Raw genomic sequence first — 17,354 nt, forward strand, 5'->3', positions numbered from 1 at the left:
TAAATCAGGGACTAACTGTATCAAAAATTTAAGAAAAGACATACTAGAAAGGGGTTGAGGTAGAGTGAGTGAGGTGGCTGGATTGGATTTTGTCTTCATTTAAAGTTTTGATACTTTATTCATCATGGGGTTTTTGCACTAATTTTAATTTTAAGTGCTACATTAAAATGTGGGTTTTCTGGCATCCTTTAACTTTTACCCCAGGGCAGTCCCTCTCTTGCCTCAATCCTGGCCTGGTCCCTGCTGGGATCTGCCTGGCAAGGATCTTGTGTACAACCAGGTCCCAGTTTAGCATCTCTCTGTTCTCACTCCCTTGTAGGAGTCGTTTCCAAACCATTCCCCAATAATCCTCCTGCACCCAAATCTCAGAGTACCAGTCTGTCTCCTGGGGAACCCTCCCACAGATGGGGAGACAACTTGATAGCATCGGAAGCTTAGATGTTAGGCAGACCTGAGTTTGAATCTCAGCGCCACAAGTTTGATCCTGGGCAAGGCAAGGTGTTTCCAAGCCTCCAGTTTTGTCCACTGTAAAATGACAACGGCAATGCCTATCACTCATTTAGGCTGGGGTTTCTGTGAGGGGTAAATGACTCTCCTAGGTAAAGAACTTCGCTTAGTGTCTAGCAAAGAGAAGGTGTTGAGGAAATGTTATTATCCCTCCCTCTGTTTCACCTTCACCTTCCTTAAATCCTTGGACAGGCTCACATGATAAGGACCAGGACCTGATAGAGAGGATTAGAAGCCTCAGAAAGAGGGATGAGGCTCTGTTTCATTGGTTTTGCCTTGGTTCATCCTCCTACAGCTAAATCAACACCCTTTATCCTTTGCTGATAATCCCACCCAACTGCTTCCTGGCAAGGTCTGTAATGTGTGAGGTCTTCATTCTTCTGTGTTTCTAAACATCTGTGATTAGAAACAGGTAAGGTTGCAGGGCCTGCCATTCTTCTCCTTTCAGTGGGGAGGCCTCACTATCAGGACCTGGGACCCAGAGGAAAGGACGGCTTCATTCAGCCACAACCCCAATCTCACTCACTTTATCTGTGTTCCCCAAATGTCTCAGACAATTTGCTTCCCACTGATAGGGAAATCTGGCGTCTCATTCTCTCAGTGTCCAGAAAAAGATTCCTAAATAGTAAGAGACTAAGGTAGGCGTTGTGGAATGTCAAGGAAATCAGAAAAACAAAGTGAAGGATACAGTCCCCTTTTTTATGGAGCTTCTAACATTCCAGGAGGAGAGAGAGAATAAACATATATGTAAAAAACAAGCAAAACCCACAACTGTGTACTTGTGATGGGATGTATCCATTTCCCCATCTCTTGCCACCTGTCAAAAGCCTTTAGGGCTCATGTGACACCCCTCATTAAACATTCCTCTGTCCCTCACCGCCCCAGTCACAAGTGATTTTTTCCTCTTATCTCTGTAACGGAAACCCTGGTGGTGTAGTGGTTAAGTGCTACGGCTGCTAACCAAGAGGTCAGTAGTTCGAATCTGCCAGGCGCTCCTTGGGAACTCTATGAGGCAGTTCTACACTGTCCTATAGGGTCGCTATGAGTCGGAATCGGCTCGACGGCAGTGGGTTTTGTTTTGTTTTGGTATCTCTATAATGTCAAACGCTACTCTCGTTTCTAGATGAGTTCCTTTAAGTTTGGATGCCAGCATTTACTCTGTTGTGGTTTTTTTTTTTTTCTTTTTGATTGTTGTATCTTCCACAATGTTTTGTGCCCAATAGGTGCTTAGAAGAAAGAGAGGGAGGGAGTGAGGGAGGGAGAAAGAAAAGGAGGGAGGGGGGAAGGGAGAAAAACAGGCTTCCAGAAGAGGTGATTTTTTGAGGCAGTTTTGAAGGAACAGAACCACACATTCTTCTGGAGTAGGAGTTACAAACCAGAGCTCCAAGGACCAGCTCAGTGTTGGCTTGGCTTGCAAGGGGTTCTAAAATGTGTCAATTTGAATGCCGGTGGCTAGCATATGCATTCCCTAGGGAGCTGCATTTCCTATCTCTCTGTAGCTGCTTCCTACATCTGTGTTCTGTGTCTGGTCTTTAAGGTCATTTGGCAGTCCCTGAGTGGTACAAACAGTTAATGCGCTCAGCTGCTAATGAAAGGTTGGAGGTTTGAGTCCACCCAGAACAAGGTGCCTCAGAAGAAAGCCTCATTGATCTGCTTGCAAAAAATCAGCCACTGAGAACTCTATGGAGTACAGTTCTACTCTGACACACACATGGGGTTGCCATGAGTCCAAGCAGACTCAACGGCCTTGGTGGTAAGGGCATTTCAGTTTGCATCTCCCACTCTGCAGCACCTTCTCCATAGCTGCCTTTCTTTTTGGAGTTAAGTCATTCTGGACAAAAATATTTACTATTAAGGTAAATGTGTATGCCTCCCTTAATTTCTCTAACCATTTCCTAAAATTTAGATTAAGGCCTCTTCTTTTAGGGCTTAAAATAGATCTGGGAAGAGAAGGGTCATAGCAGTTATTGAGTGTCCACCCTATAACAGGTTTTATCCTATGTTGATCACAACCACCATGAAATTTGGTGTTACTGATCCCCACTTTACGTATAAGCAAACTGAGGGCTCAGAGAGGTTAAATTGTCACAGTGACAGAGCTGGGAAGTAATAGCCAGAATTCAGACCTAGGTCTGTGTCTGTCTCACCCCTTTAATCTTTTCACAACTTCAAGCTGCCAGGGAGGGGCAGCGATACAAAACCTCCATCTTGGCGGCAGGCATCAGCGTGACACATGTTGGGAGCAGCACCGGGGTTTGCACACAAGCAAGTGCTCTTTATCTGCAGTAAGGCAGGCAAGTCATATGCAGATAATCCAAAAATAGTTTCTAATTTTTCTTGGGATAAATATAAATTTTTGGCAACAGACACTTCTTTCAAAGCGTGTTTTGATTAGAGTCACACGAAAAAGCATTTTTATTCTCTGAGGATTTGCCAGCTAATGAGTGAAAGGGAACTAAGAAGTGTGCCAGCCTGACTTCCCTCCTTCCCGTGCCCCTCCCAAAAAAGGGACTGTGTATAATCTGCAGAGCTGTCAGTGGAAGGACACCCGAGTGGAGGTCAGGACACCTGGGCTTCAGCTGAATCTCTCTGACTCTTGGATGTGAAACCAAAGTCAACTCCCTCATGTTGCTGGTGAGATGTCTGGGTCAAGGTCACAGGACAAGTTAGTAGAGAGTTGAGACTAGGAGTCTAGACCCCTGTCTTAGTCATCTAGTGTTGCTGTAACAGAAATACCACAGTGGGTGGCTTTAACGAAGAGAAATTTATTCTCTCATAGTAAAGTAGGCTAAAAGTCCAAATTCAGGGCATCAGCTCCAGGGGAAGGCTTTCTCTCTCTGTTGGCTCTGGAGGAAGGTCCTTGTCATCAGTCATTCCCTGGTCTAGGAGCTTCTCAGGCGCAGGGACCCGAATCCAAAGGACACACTCTGCTCCTGTGCTGATTTCTTGGTGGTATGAGGTCCCCATATCTCTCTGCTTGCTTCTCTCTTTTATATCTCAAAAGAGACTGGCTCAAGACAATTCATTCTTGTAGATTGAGTCCTGCCTCACTAACACAATGGCTGCCATCCCCCCTCATTAACATCGTAGAAGCAGGATTTACAATGTACAGGAAAACCACACGATACTGGGAATCATGGTCCAACCAAAATGATACATACGTTTTGGGGGGACATAATTCAATCCACGACAATCCCTTAACTTCATCTCGTTTCAATATTAATCCGCCTCTCTAGTCCTGCTGTCAGACTGCTCCAGATTGAGGAATGTCCAGGAAATGAGATAAAAAGATGTTTGCATATGGTTCAAAGCACTGACCCAAAATATTAGAGAGAAAATGGCAGGTGGGCAGTGCTCTGTTTTCAGCCCAGAAACTGGGCTTTCATATAAATTCCCTTCATCTAAAAACTAATTAGGAGCTTAGAAGCAGTAGTGTGCCAATATGAGTAGAATGGATACAGCTGGACTTTGGAGTTAAGGAGACAAGGTGTGATCATAAACTTTCTTGGCTTTAATTTCCTCAACTGCAAAATCCAGTTGCTATGAAAACTCACGGTACTTCTCAAAGAAGTCCTTGGCATATAGAAACCAAAAACAAGACAAACAAACAAAAAAATAGCAAGATTGACCAAAGTTGCCCTGTGCAAGGGGGACCATTCTGTCTAGAAGAACAAAACCAATGGGTACCTGAGTGCTTCTGTCTTTAAGATAAGACCTGAGAGGCCTGAAGTTGATCATTAGCATGGTCCTTAACTCTCATTTACTTGATCGTACTTGATATTGCTATGATGCTGGAAGCTATGCCATTGGTATTTCAAATACAAGCAGCAGGGTCACCCATGGTGGACAGGTTTCAGCAGAGCTTCCAGACTAAGACAGATTAGAAGTAAAGGCCTAGTGATCTACTTCTGAAAATTACCCAGTGAAAAACTTATGTATCACAACAGAATATTGCCTGACTCAGTTGCTCTGGAAATGTCATCAGAAAGGATCAATTGCTAGAAGAAGGCATTGAGTTGGTGAAGCAGAGGGCTGGTGGGATGGTAGGAGACCTTCAGTGAGATCGATTTGCACAATAGTCTCAACAATGGACTTGAACACGCTGGTGATTATGAGGATGAAGCAGGGCTGGGTAATGTTTCATTCTGCTGTACATGAGGTCATCATGAGTCAGAGTCAATTTGATGGCAGCTAACAACAACAACAATTTGATATGCTTGAATGGACAGGCAGAGTTTACTAATCCTATTTCATAGTAAGGAAATTGAGACTCAGAGAAGTTAAATAACTTCTCAGAGCTTGCCCAGCATGCAAGGTAGAGCTCCTATCAAAACCTGCAGTATTGTAAGGAACTCTTTATACGCCTTGAATCTACTCGAGGATAGAGGCTGTGTCTCATTCACCTTTTTGTCCTCAGTGCCCAGCACACTGCAGGGGTTCAGAAAGCATTTGTTCTAGCTCCACTGGCATAACATAGTTTATAAAGAAAATGTTCTACATTCTACTTTGATGAGTAGCATCTGGGGTTTTAAAAGCCTGTGAATGGCCATCTAAGATACTTCACTCATCTCACCTCTTTGGAAGGAAAGGAGAGGGAAGAAAACTAAAGATACAAGGGAAAGATTAGTCCAAAGGACTGGTAGACTACAACTACCACAGCCTCCACCAGACTGAGTCCAGTACAAGTAGATGGTGCCCGGCTACCACCACTGACTGCTCTGACAGGGGTCACAATAGAGGGTCCCGGACAGAGCTGGAGAAAAATGTAGAACCAAATTTTACTCACCAAAAAAAGACCAGACTTACTGGCCTAAGAGAGACTGGAGAAACCCCAAGAGTATGGCCTCTGGACACTTTTAGCTCAGTAATGAAGTTACCCCTGAGGTTCACCCCTCAACCAGAGATTAGACAGGCCCATAAAACAAAACGAGACTAAAAGAGCACACCAGCTCAGGGGCAAGGACTAGAAGGTAGGAAGTGACAGGAAAGCTGGTAATAGGAAGCCCAAGGTTGAGAAGGGAGAGTGTTGACATGTCCTGGGGTTGTTAACCATTGTCATCAAACAATATGTGTACTGACTGTTGAATGAGAAACTAGTTTGTTCTATCAACCTTCATCTAAAGTAAAACCAAAAAAAAAAAAAAAAGAAAGGAAGCATTCGTTCAAGGAATGAATGGGAACATGGCTCTGAGTTCCCTTTCCTGTAAGTTAGTTCACCATCCACCACCCACTTGCCAGTTTATTATACTGTGTTGCCATGCGTGTTGCTGTGATGTTGGAAGTTATACCACCATTATGTCAAATACCAGCAGGGTCACCCATGGTGAATAGGTTTCAGCAGAGCTTCTAGACTAAGACAGGCTAGGAGGACAGTTTTGACGATGTACTTAGAAAAATTAGCCAGTGAAAATCTTAAGAATTAGAACATTACCTGACTTCCTTGCTTGGACACATCATTAGGAGGAACCAATCAGTGGAGGAAGATATCATGTTTGGTAAAACAGGGGGCCAGCAAGGGTGAGGGAGACCCTTGGTGAGATGGATTGCCAAAATAATCACAATGATGGACTAGAACATACTCGTGCTTATGAGGATGTCGCAGGACCCGGCAACCTTTCGTTCCGATGTACATAACGTCATCACGAGGCAGAGCTGACTCCATGGCAGCTATCTATCTGTGCTACCATGCATATGGAAACCCTGGTGGCGTAGTGGCTAAGTGCTACAGCTGCTAACCAAAGGGTCGGCAGTTCAAATCCTCCAGGTGCTCCTTGGAAACTCTATGGGCCTGTTCTACTCTGTCCTGTAGGGTCGCTATGAGTCAGAATCAACTTGATGGCACTGGGTTTGGTTTTGGTTTTTTACCATGCATGTATTTGAACAAGTTCAGCATTATGATTCATCATGCCTTCTCATCTCAAACAGCATGTGACCTCAGAAAACCACTGTGATCACAAACTCAGCCAAGTATAAATTAGGGAAACAAATATTTATTGAGTCATATTAAAGACAATCTTTTAGCATAAATGTTTTTACAGAATCATATTTCATCAATCATTTAAAATCAGTTGTTTGCCCAGTTTGTAAACATAATCAAGAGGCCTGAATTTTAAGTAATATCATGCAGTGATCATTTTTGCTTGGTGGAAATCATTTGATATAATTAAGTAGGAATAGAGTAAGAAGCTGACTCAGCTGGGCACGTCTTTGGAAATAAAGGTGCCGATTTCAGAATTTCACCTATGAATAATGCTGGTCCCAACATTTCAGTCCTGTGGCATAGTGTATTATGAAAAAAGGCAATTCCTTTCAGTCAAAGTGTTCTTCTTCAGCTTCGAACCCATTACCCTTCATCTTTGCCTTGCATTCTCACCTGTATGTTATGCTTCACATTGCTCCATTCATTCACTCCCTTGTCAGACTCTTCCCTATAAGCAAAAGCTTAAGGGACAAGTGTAAGAGGACAAGGGAAACTAAAGGTTGAAGGTCAAATCTATCTAGAGGTGCCTCAGAAGAAAGGCCAGGTGATCTACTTCCAAAAAATCAGCCTTTGAAAACTCTATGAAGTACCCTTCTAGTCAGACACACATGGGCCACCACGAATTGGAGTTGTCTTGAAAGCAACCAGTTTTTTTGAGTGATACTGTTGTTTCCTGGTTAGATTCCTCTTTGCCAAAGTTGCTTCTGGCTACGAGATCTCTAATGTGACAAACTGGAGATCTATAAATCTAAATGATTCCTTTTCTTCTCATCTGGAACCTTAAATATTTTAGTAGGATACACAAAGTCCTTGATAGAACTCTTCTCAACTCCCAGTACTGTAATAAAAAACATAAGGGGGAAAGGAGGGAAGCAGCGGATGATTGATCTGAAAAATCAAAGGAAATGCCCCCACCATCAACAGTTATTGGAATAATCATAGGCAACCTAATCTCAAATAAGTATTTTCAGTACTATTCTAGAGGATTTTGGATCTATGAAGCTGGCATGAAAAGGAAGCAATCCGACATCAAAAAAGATGTATTAGAGATTTTAAAATGACATACATTTTAAAATACGATAAATGCAGTAAACAACAATTGGGTTCTGCAGAAAAAAACTGAATCATTGAGTTACAATGCAAGGTCAAGAAGTTTCCCCATAACTTGGAATATAAGAGATGAAACACGATAAAAGTACTAAAAAAAAAGAGTGCAAAATACAATGGAAGGCTTCAGATCTGATGTTATGTGTAACAAAATTTCCCAAAGACAGATCAGAGTAGTCAAAGGAATAGTGATCAGATAAATAAAAGAACATCATTCTTCAATTGAAAAAAGTCAAAGGAGTAGTGATCAGATAAATAAAAGAACATCATTCTTCAATTGATATTTACCCAATCAATTCAAATCTTCTGTTTGAATTGATTGGGCAAATATCACATGTAATGAAGGAACTGAGACACACATCAAGATATATCTTGTTGGATTTTTTTTCAACTCAGGAATTAGGGGGAAATCTACAACGATTCAGATTTTTTTTTTTTAATTACCAACAAATAAAAAAAAATCAATATCAAACTTCTTTGCAAAAACTAAAAGCAGATATCAAGTCTACAGATTTTGGATAAGAAAATACTATAACAAAGAGAGAGATTCTTAGACATGCACAGGCTTTAAAGCTACCCCAGTATACTCCTTCCTGCAGAATAGACTGGAAAAAGTGGTTTTGTGAAAATAAACAAAATCTAAAGGGATAATGCAAATGTGAAAAAGGCAAAGTACAAAGGAACGGGTAAGCAACAGGAGCAGTCATATTTAGACTGAAGTTTCAATGTTTTTTGTTAAGATGATTTTGAAACTGAATGCAAATGTAAGAAAAATTCTTAGCTAAAACACTGCAGAAGGAAAACAATATCATCTGATCATTTTCTTTAGATTTAACGCTTGAAATCATCTCAACAATAGCTAGGAAAAAAAGAGTAGCGGCAGTTAAATTATACTTGTGCACGAAAGAATTAGAGAGAGGTCTCTAGAACTAGCACCATTTAAGTAAGATCTGGCGAACACCTAAGTCTCGAGAAGAGGAGGATGGCTCCTGACAGAGTGAACACGTAAATAAAGGCCCAAGTGCATTAACAGAAAAATATATGTTCAACTGTTTTTTAAAGAGATAAGGTAACAAGATCAAGAGGAAGATTTAGAATCTGAAAATCACATTAGGAAAGAAAAAGTTGAATAATAAAGTAAAAGATAGAAAAAGAGTGTTAATAACTGTAATAGACACACATAGAAATACAGAAAACAAGATGAGAGAAGTAATATTAATAAATCATTTGTCACAGTAAATGTTAATGGATTAAACCTCCCCATTAAAAGATAAAGACTCTAGAATTAAATCAGATTTAAAATATGGACTGTGATTTTATTAGGTAAGTGCTTAAAACAGCATTAAAATAAAAAGATGTAACTTACAAAAGAACAAAATAATTCAACTGTTATAATACCAATACTAACATCAGACAACTAAAAATTCAGGCAGGAAACTTTCAATGACACAAGGTTATGTACCTACATATTTATGTTTCTTTTCCTATAAAATGGGAAAAAAATAAGAATTCCACAGTGTTGTTTCAGTACTATCTTGGTTATCTAGTGCTGCTATAACAGAAATACCACAAGTGGATGGCTTTAACAAAGGGAAATTTATTTTCTCACAGTCCAGTAGGCTAGAAGTTCAAATTCAGGGTGCCAGTTCCAGGGGAAGGCTTTCTTTCTCTGTTAGCTCCAGGGGAAGGCCCATCGTCATCAATCTTTCCCTGGTCTAGGAGCTTCTCTGTACCGGGAACTTGAGGCCAAAGGATGCCCTCTGCTCCCGGCACTGCTTTCTTGGTGGTATGAGGTCCCCCTCCCCCTGCTTGCTTCCCTTCCCTTTTATCTCTTGTAAGGTAAAAGGTGGTGCAGGCCATGCACCCCAGGGAAACTCCCTTTACATTGGATCGGGGATGTGACCTAGGTAAGGGTATTACAGTCCTACTCTAATCCTCTTCAACATGATCCAATCTGGCCTCATTAACCCCAGAGATTAGGATCTATAACATATAGGGAAATTATATCAATCACAGAATGGAGAACAACCACAGAATACTGAGAATCATGGCCCAACCAAGTGGACACAATTCAGTCCATGACAAGTACCAAGTGAGATAGTGTTTAAAAGTATTTAGCACAATACTGACTGGCACATAAACCAAAAACCCTTTGCCTTTGAGTAGATTCCTACTCCTAGCGGCCCTACAGGACACAGTAGAACTGCCTCGTAGGGTTTCCAAGGCTGTAAATCTTTATGGAAGCAGACAGCCACGTCTTTCTCCTGAGACTGCCACATAGTAAGAATTAAATAAATGATTATATAAAACTTAATAGGCATGTTTGATTAGTTTTTAACCTTTGATCTTCCTTCAAAATTTGGTTCTTCCTTCAAAATTTCTCTCCTATCTCACCTTTGGGCTCCATTCTCGTTTTTGCTACCCTGGTAAAGTCCCTTATTGCATCTCTGCTGGATTGCAAACATAATTCCCTAACTGGTCTCCCTGTCTCCAGCTTTACACACTTCAGTCCACCCTGCACAGATTAATCTTCTTAGAGCACTATTTTTAGTATGTCACTCTTTGGCTCAAAACTTAAATGCGAGATGAAATCCAAACTTGCCAGTTTGTTATTCAAAGCCATCTAAAATCTGGCATGATCCTACCTTTATTTACAGGCTTATGCTGTACTACTTCTCAATATGAGCTCTGCATTCCAGTAATATCTACGTTTTCAATGGCCCGGAACATATTTGGTTCATATCTGCCTCGGTGCCTTTCTTTGTTCACACTTAAAACCTCCTTCCTCCTATTTCCTTCCCTGCCTTCCCTGCCCCCACTCCCAGTGCCCATGATGCCTTCTTTTCTCCTATTTAAATGTAACCTGGCCCCATCCACAAATAGACCTTCCTCTTCTAAAAGTCCAAGGGACTAGGTTCTTTAGTCTAATTATAAATAAACCCTACCTAGTATGTATCATTGTTTACCACATATGGGCAAATTTAAGGCTGTTGATTATAAAAATTTTGATAATTATAGTGTGACAGTTGATTGATTGAAGTAGCATAACTTTCTCAGTGATATTGAAAAAAAGGAAAAATGTGCATCTTAGATTCAATGAAATATAGCAAGCATTTCATACATTTATCCACTCATTCAGTACCTATTTCTTTATTGCCTGCGATATGCTGGGTACAGTATGGATTCCATCAGTAAAGAATACTGACAAGGATCCTACCTCTGATGCACACATGCTGTCGCCATCAAGTCGGCTCCAACTCACGGCAAACTTACATATAACTGAACAAAACATTGCCCAGTCCTGCCCATCTTCACGATCTTTGTTACGTTCGTGCCCATTGTGGCTACTGTGTCAGTCCATCTCATGGAGGGTTCCCCTTGTTTTAACTGACCCTCTGCTTTACCAAACATGATGTCATTTCTAGAGATAGGCCTTTCCTGATGATGTATCCAAAGTGGGTGAGTAGTCATCCTTGCTTCTAAGAAGCATTCCTCCCCAAAAGAGATTGCAAGATTTTCGAAGGTAGAAATTACGTCTTATAATTTATCTCCCACAGCATGTATTTTGCACATAGTAGGCACTCTAAATATTTATTAAGTGAGCCAGTAAATGAGAAAAGAGTACAAGTAGTATGATTACTCATAAGTTTTGGGCACAAGAAAATATACAATCTGTTAAGAGTAGCTGGACGATATGCCTTTCAATGTAAATGCTTTTATACTACTTGCATAAATCAGGAAAAAAAAGATGTCTGACAAGGGTGGGATGAAGGGGTGAAGCAATCCTGTTATGTAGATGTGACAGAGGGCTGTCTCAGGTATTCTCTGGATGAAGCAAATCAACACAGAAGATTACAGTTAATGCATTATTCCAACTGAGTTATGAAATTTCTTTCTTCTCAGTTAATTAGAATAACAAATCAGCAGATCTTTGCCATTTGTGAACTTAAGATTCCTGAGTTTTGCTGTTTGTGAGCCACTCTGAAATGCGTGATATCTAGAAATCTGCCTTTATCCTAGGAATTAAGTTATCTGCCAGGTTGGTATGCAGAAGTGAGCTTCCAATCCACAACTGAGCCCAGGCAGCTGCCCAGCATTTGCACCTTAGTGCAGGTTTGTTATTCTCTTCTTCAACAACACTTGGGCATTCTTGAGATTTCAAGATGTATCTCTAGAAAATACCAAGGGCCCATTGTAAGTCTTGAACAGCTGGGGCTTTTCACACTTGGAAGCTCACTTAATTTGAGCACTGTCCTTGGAGGACAGAGGGAAGGGAGAACAACTTGCTGTTCTTAGCTGGTGTTGGAGTTGGCTCGGGCTCATGGTGACCTTATATATAACAGAGCAAAACATTGCCTGGTCCCATGCCATCTTCATGATTGTTGTATTTGCTGCTGTCGTACCACATTTGGGGGGGGGGTTGTACCACATCAGCAAATGAAGATCCTGAGGGCTTTACTCTACCTGAGACATTAAGGTCAAGTTTACTTTGAGGAGGCACAAATGGTTGGCATTTAACTACACCCTAAAGGTTGGCAATTCTAACCCACCCAGGTTTAACCATGAAAGAAAAGCCTGGTGATCCGCTTTTGTAAAAATTGCAGCCAAGAAAACTCTATGGAGCAGTTGTACTCTGTAACACGTCGGTGTTGCCATGAGTCAGAATTGTCCTCACGGCAATGGCTTTTTACTTTGAGAAGGCACCTCTTTCCCAGTTGTATTTTTAAGTGCCTTCCAACCCTGGGGGATGGGTGTCATCTTCCAGCACAATATTGGACAATATTTGGTTGTGATTCATAGGGTTTTCATTGGCTAGTTTTCAGAAATATATCCCCAGGCCTTTCTTCCTAATCTGTCTTAGTCTGGAAGCTCCACTGAAACCTGTCCACCATGTGTGACGCTGCTGACATTTGATATACTGGTGGCATAGCTTCCAGTGTCACAGCAACACACAAGCCACCACAATACAACAAACTGACAGATGGGTGGTGGGAGAAGACTTAGACAGTCATCAATGTTCATTCATTCAATCAACAAACTTCTAAAGAGATTGTTGTTGTTGTCGTTAGGTGCCATCAAGTTGGTTCTGACTCATAGCGGCCCTATGTGCAACAGAATGAAACACTGCCTGGTCCTGCGCCATCCTCACAATTGTTGTTAAGCTTCAGTCCATTGTTGCAGCCACTGTGTCAATCCATTTCATTGAGGGTCACCCTCTTTTTCACTGACCCTGTACTTTACCAAGCATAATGTCCTTCTCCAGGGACCAATCCCTCCTGATAACATGCCCAAAGTATGTGGGATCTAGTCTTGCCATCCTTGCTTCTAAGGAACATCCTGGTTGTACTTCCTCCAAGACAGATTTGTTCATTCTTCAGGTGGTCCATGGTATACGCAATATTCTTCACCAACACCACAATTCAGAACCATCAATTCTTCGGTCTTCCTTATTCATTGCCCAGGTTTCACATGCATATGAGACAATTGAAAACACCTTGGCTTGAGTCAGGCACACCTTCATTCTCAAGGTGACATCTTTGTTTTTCAACACTTTAAAGATGTCTTTTGCAGCAGACTTGCCCAATGCACTGCGTCTTTTGATTTCTCAACTGCTGCTTCCATGGCTGTTGATTGTGGAACCGAGTAAAATGAAATCCCTGACAACTTCAATCTTTTCTCCATTTATCCTGATGTTGCTTATTGGTCCAGTTGTGAGGATTTTTGTTTTCTTTATGTTGAGGCGTAATCAATACTGAAGGCGGTAGTCTTTGATCTTCATCACTAAGTGCTTCAAGTCCTCTTCACTTTCAGCAAGTAAGGTTGTGTCATCTGCATAACACAGTCTGTTAATGAGCCTTCCTCCAATCCTGATGCCCCTTTCTTCTTCATATGGTCCAGCTTCTTGGATTATTTGTTCAGCATACAGATTGAATAGGTATGGTGAAATGATACAACCCTGACACAAAGGACCTCCCTGGTCCTGCACCATCCTCACAATTGTTGCTATGCTTGAGTCCATTGTTGCAGCCACTGACTTTAAACCATGCAGTATCCCCTTGTTCTTTTTGAATGACTGTCTCTTGATATATGTACAGGTTCTTCATGAGCAAAATTAAGTGTTCCGGAATTCCCATTTTCTGCAATGTTATCCATAATTTGTTATGATTTACACAGTTGAATGCCTTTGCATAGTCAGTAAAACATAGGTAAACATCTTTCAGGTATTCTCTGCTTTCAGCCAGGATCAGCGATGATATCCCTGGTTCTGTGTCCTCTTCCAAATCTGGCTTTAATTTCTGGCAGTTGCCTGTCAATATACTGCTGCAGCCACTTTTGAATGATCTTCAGCAAAATTTTGCTTGCATGTGTTATTAATTATAAAAAAATACTGTTGGATAATTTCCACATTCGGTTGGATTACCTTTCTTGAGAATAGACATAAATATGGGTCTCTTCCAGTCGGTCGGCCGAGTAGCTGTCTTCCACATTTCTTGGCATTGAAGAGTGAGTACTTCCAGCGCTGCATCCATTTGTTGAAACACCTGAATTGGTATTCCATCAATTCCCAGAGGCTTGTTTTTCGCCAATGTCTTCAGTGCAGTTTGAACTTCCTCCTTAAGCACCATCAGTTCTTGATCACATATTACCTCCTGAAATGGTGGACCATTGACCATAGTGACTCTGTGTTTTCCTTCCATCTTCTTTTGATGCTTTCTGTGTCATTTAATATTTTCCTCATAAAATCCTTCAGTATTGCAACTTGAGGCTTGAATTTTTACTTCAGTTCTTGCAGCTTAAGAAATACCGAGCGTTTTCTTCCGTTTTGGTTTTCTGTCTCCAGCACTTTGCACAGGTCATCGTAATACTTTACTTTGTCTTCTCGAGCTGCCGTTTGAAATCTTTTTTTATTTCATCATTTTTTCCTTTTGCTTTAGCTACTCAACATTCAAGAGCAAGTTTCAGAGTCTCTTCTGACATCCATTTAGGTCTTTTCTTTCTGTCCTGTCTTTTTAATAACCTCCTGCTTTCTTCATGTGTGTTGTCCTTGATGTCATTCCACAACTCGTCTGGTCTTCAGTCATTAGTGTGCAACGCATCAAATCTATTCTTGAGATGGTCTCTAAATTCAGGTGGGTATACTCAAGTTTGTGGTCTGGCTCTTATTGACTTGTTCTAATTTTCTTCAGTTTTAACTTGAACTTGTGTACGAGTAATTGATGGCCTGATCCACAGTTGGCCCCTGGCTTTGTTCTGACTGATGATATTGAGCCTTTCCACCGTCTCTTTCCACAGATGTAGTCGATTTGATTCCTGTATATTCCATCTGGTGACGTCCATGTGTATAGCCACCATTTATGAAAAAAGGTATTTGCAATGAAGAAGTCATTGGTGTTGCAAAATTCTGTCGTTATCTCTGGCATCATTTCTATCACCAAGGCCACATTTTCCAGCTGCAGATCCTTCTTTGTTTCCAACTTTCGAATTCCAATCACTGGTAATCATCAATCTTGATTGCATGTTCAATCAATTTCAGACTGCAAAAGTTAGTAAAAATCTTCAATTTCTTCATCTTTGGCCTTAGTGGTTGGTGTGTTAATTTGAATAATGGTTGTATTAGCTGGTCTTCCTTGTAGGTGTATAGATAAAATCCCGTTACTGACAGCATTGTACTTCAGGATAGATCTTGAAATGTTCCTTTTGACAATGAATGCAAGGTCATTCCTCTTCAAGTTGTCATTCCTGGCATTGTAGACTATATGATTGCCCACTTCAAAATGACCAATACCAGTCCATTTCAGCTCACTATTGCCTAGGATAGCAATCTTTATGCATTCCATTTCATTTTTGATGATTTCCAGTTTTCCTAGATTGATACTTCGTATATTCTAGATTCCAATTTTAATGGATTTTTGCAGCTGTTTCTCTTCATTTTGAGTCGTGTCACATCAGCAAATGAAGGTCCTGAAAGTTCAACTCCATCCACGTCATTAAGGTCAACTCTACTTTGAGGAGGCAGCTCTTCCCCAGTTGTATTTTGAGTGGCTTCCAGTCTGAGGGGCTCATCTTCCATCACTGTAGCAGACAACATTCTGCTGCTATTCATAAGGTTTTCACTGGCTAATTCTTTTCCCAAGTAGACCACTGGATCCTTCTTTCTAGTCTGTCTTAGTCTGGAAGCTCAGCTGAAACCTGTCCATCATGGGGTGACCCTGCTGATATTTGAATGCCAGTAGCATAGCTTCCAGCATCACAGAAACACGCAAGCACCCACAGTACGACAAACTGACAGATGTATGGGGGTTAAAGAGATTACAAGATGCTAAACTTAGTATTAGACGCTGGAATGCATACAAAAAGAGTGAACTGTCCAAGTAGATAACAGTGTTTCCTTAAATTACAACAGCCCTTTATGGCTTACAAAATACTTTCAATTATTCTCTCATATTTTATTTTTTTCCTCACAACCACCCAGTGTAATATCTCGAGCATATTTTATTAGTCCCATTTTATAGATGATGAAAATGAGGCCCAGTGAGACTAGGAGAATTGCCTAAGTTCAAATGACCAGTAAGGCTTCCTTATGACAGATTATGCATGTAGAAACTAAAGGATACCAACAGAGGATGGAATTTCAGTCTTTCGACATAAATTCTGGATGGCATCAGAGAAAAATCATCCATACCTCTCACTACCAAATGCAGAAGTCAAAGAATCATGCCAGTGTACACCAACTGAACTGAACAACTGAAAGCCCTGACGTAAGTGTTGCATAGAAGCTTCTGTGCAAACTGAGTTAGCAAGGGATAGTCAGTGGGAAATGTTAAATGTCCCTGGGTGTTCCATTTAACCCTTTGCTCCGCTTGTGGCTTAGTCTTGACCAAAGAATTCCAGATGGAATGGATGGAGTGTCTGGGGCCAGCCACGGGTTGTGTTATGACTGCAAGCTGGCACCATGCCAGGTTGGGTCTGTATTCTGTCCTCCCTCATGACCCTGGCCCACTTGGGCTGGCTGAATTACTTAAATATTGTACATTACTAGTTAATAGACACAACATATTGAAAGTTTTACAATCAAATATTTATGCTGCTAGAAAACATTTTACATTATCTTTAAACAGCCATGTCATCTATTTATTTTCATTCTCTGATCTTTCTGTTTTGTATCAGAATCGGAGAATTTAGCCTATTTACCCAGAAGTAAATATTATGATGAAAACATGGGGCAGCTCAAAAGCAGATTCAGTAAAGTGCAGAAGTACTTTTGGTTGCGTCAATTGCACAATAGCCCCTGCATGGTAGTGAATTAAGATATTTCTTTGAGATGCTTGAAGTTTGGAGATTAATGCTTCGTGTCTTGACCTTGCCTGTACCTGACTTCTGCCCCCGATGATAGAGAAGACTAACCATTCTTTTTCTGGCCATTCATTCCCTTTCTGCAATGGAGAGAAGCTCCCCTGGGCCAGAGAGTCAGTATTTGGAGGTAACTCCAGGCAGGAAAGTGCATTTAATACTGGGCCTTGGCCTGTAAGTGGTTGTCACTTGACTGGGCTGAAGCCTTCCCTGTTTGGCAATCAAAGGCCACCCAACCCCCAGCTTGGCCCCCTTTTTTTTTTTGCCAGACATTCTGAAATTCTGAATGTTTCTCATTCATTCTGTCCTGTGTTGCTGCTTTCTTAGACATCGAAAGCATATCACCATACTTCAGGGGCCCCTTCTCTCTGCCCTAGAGAATGTCCAACCAGCATCTCCTCTTGTCACT

Source organism: Loxodonta africana, chromosome 18 (assembly GCF_030014295.1).
Source record: "Loxodonta africana isolate mLoxAfr1 chromosome 18, mLoxAfr1.hap2, whole genome shotgun sequence".
NCBI lineage: Eukaryota > Metazoa > Chordata > Mammalia > Proboscidea > Elephantidae > Loxodonta > Loxodonta africana.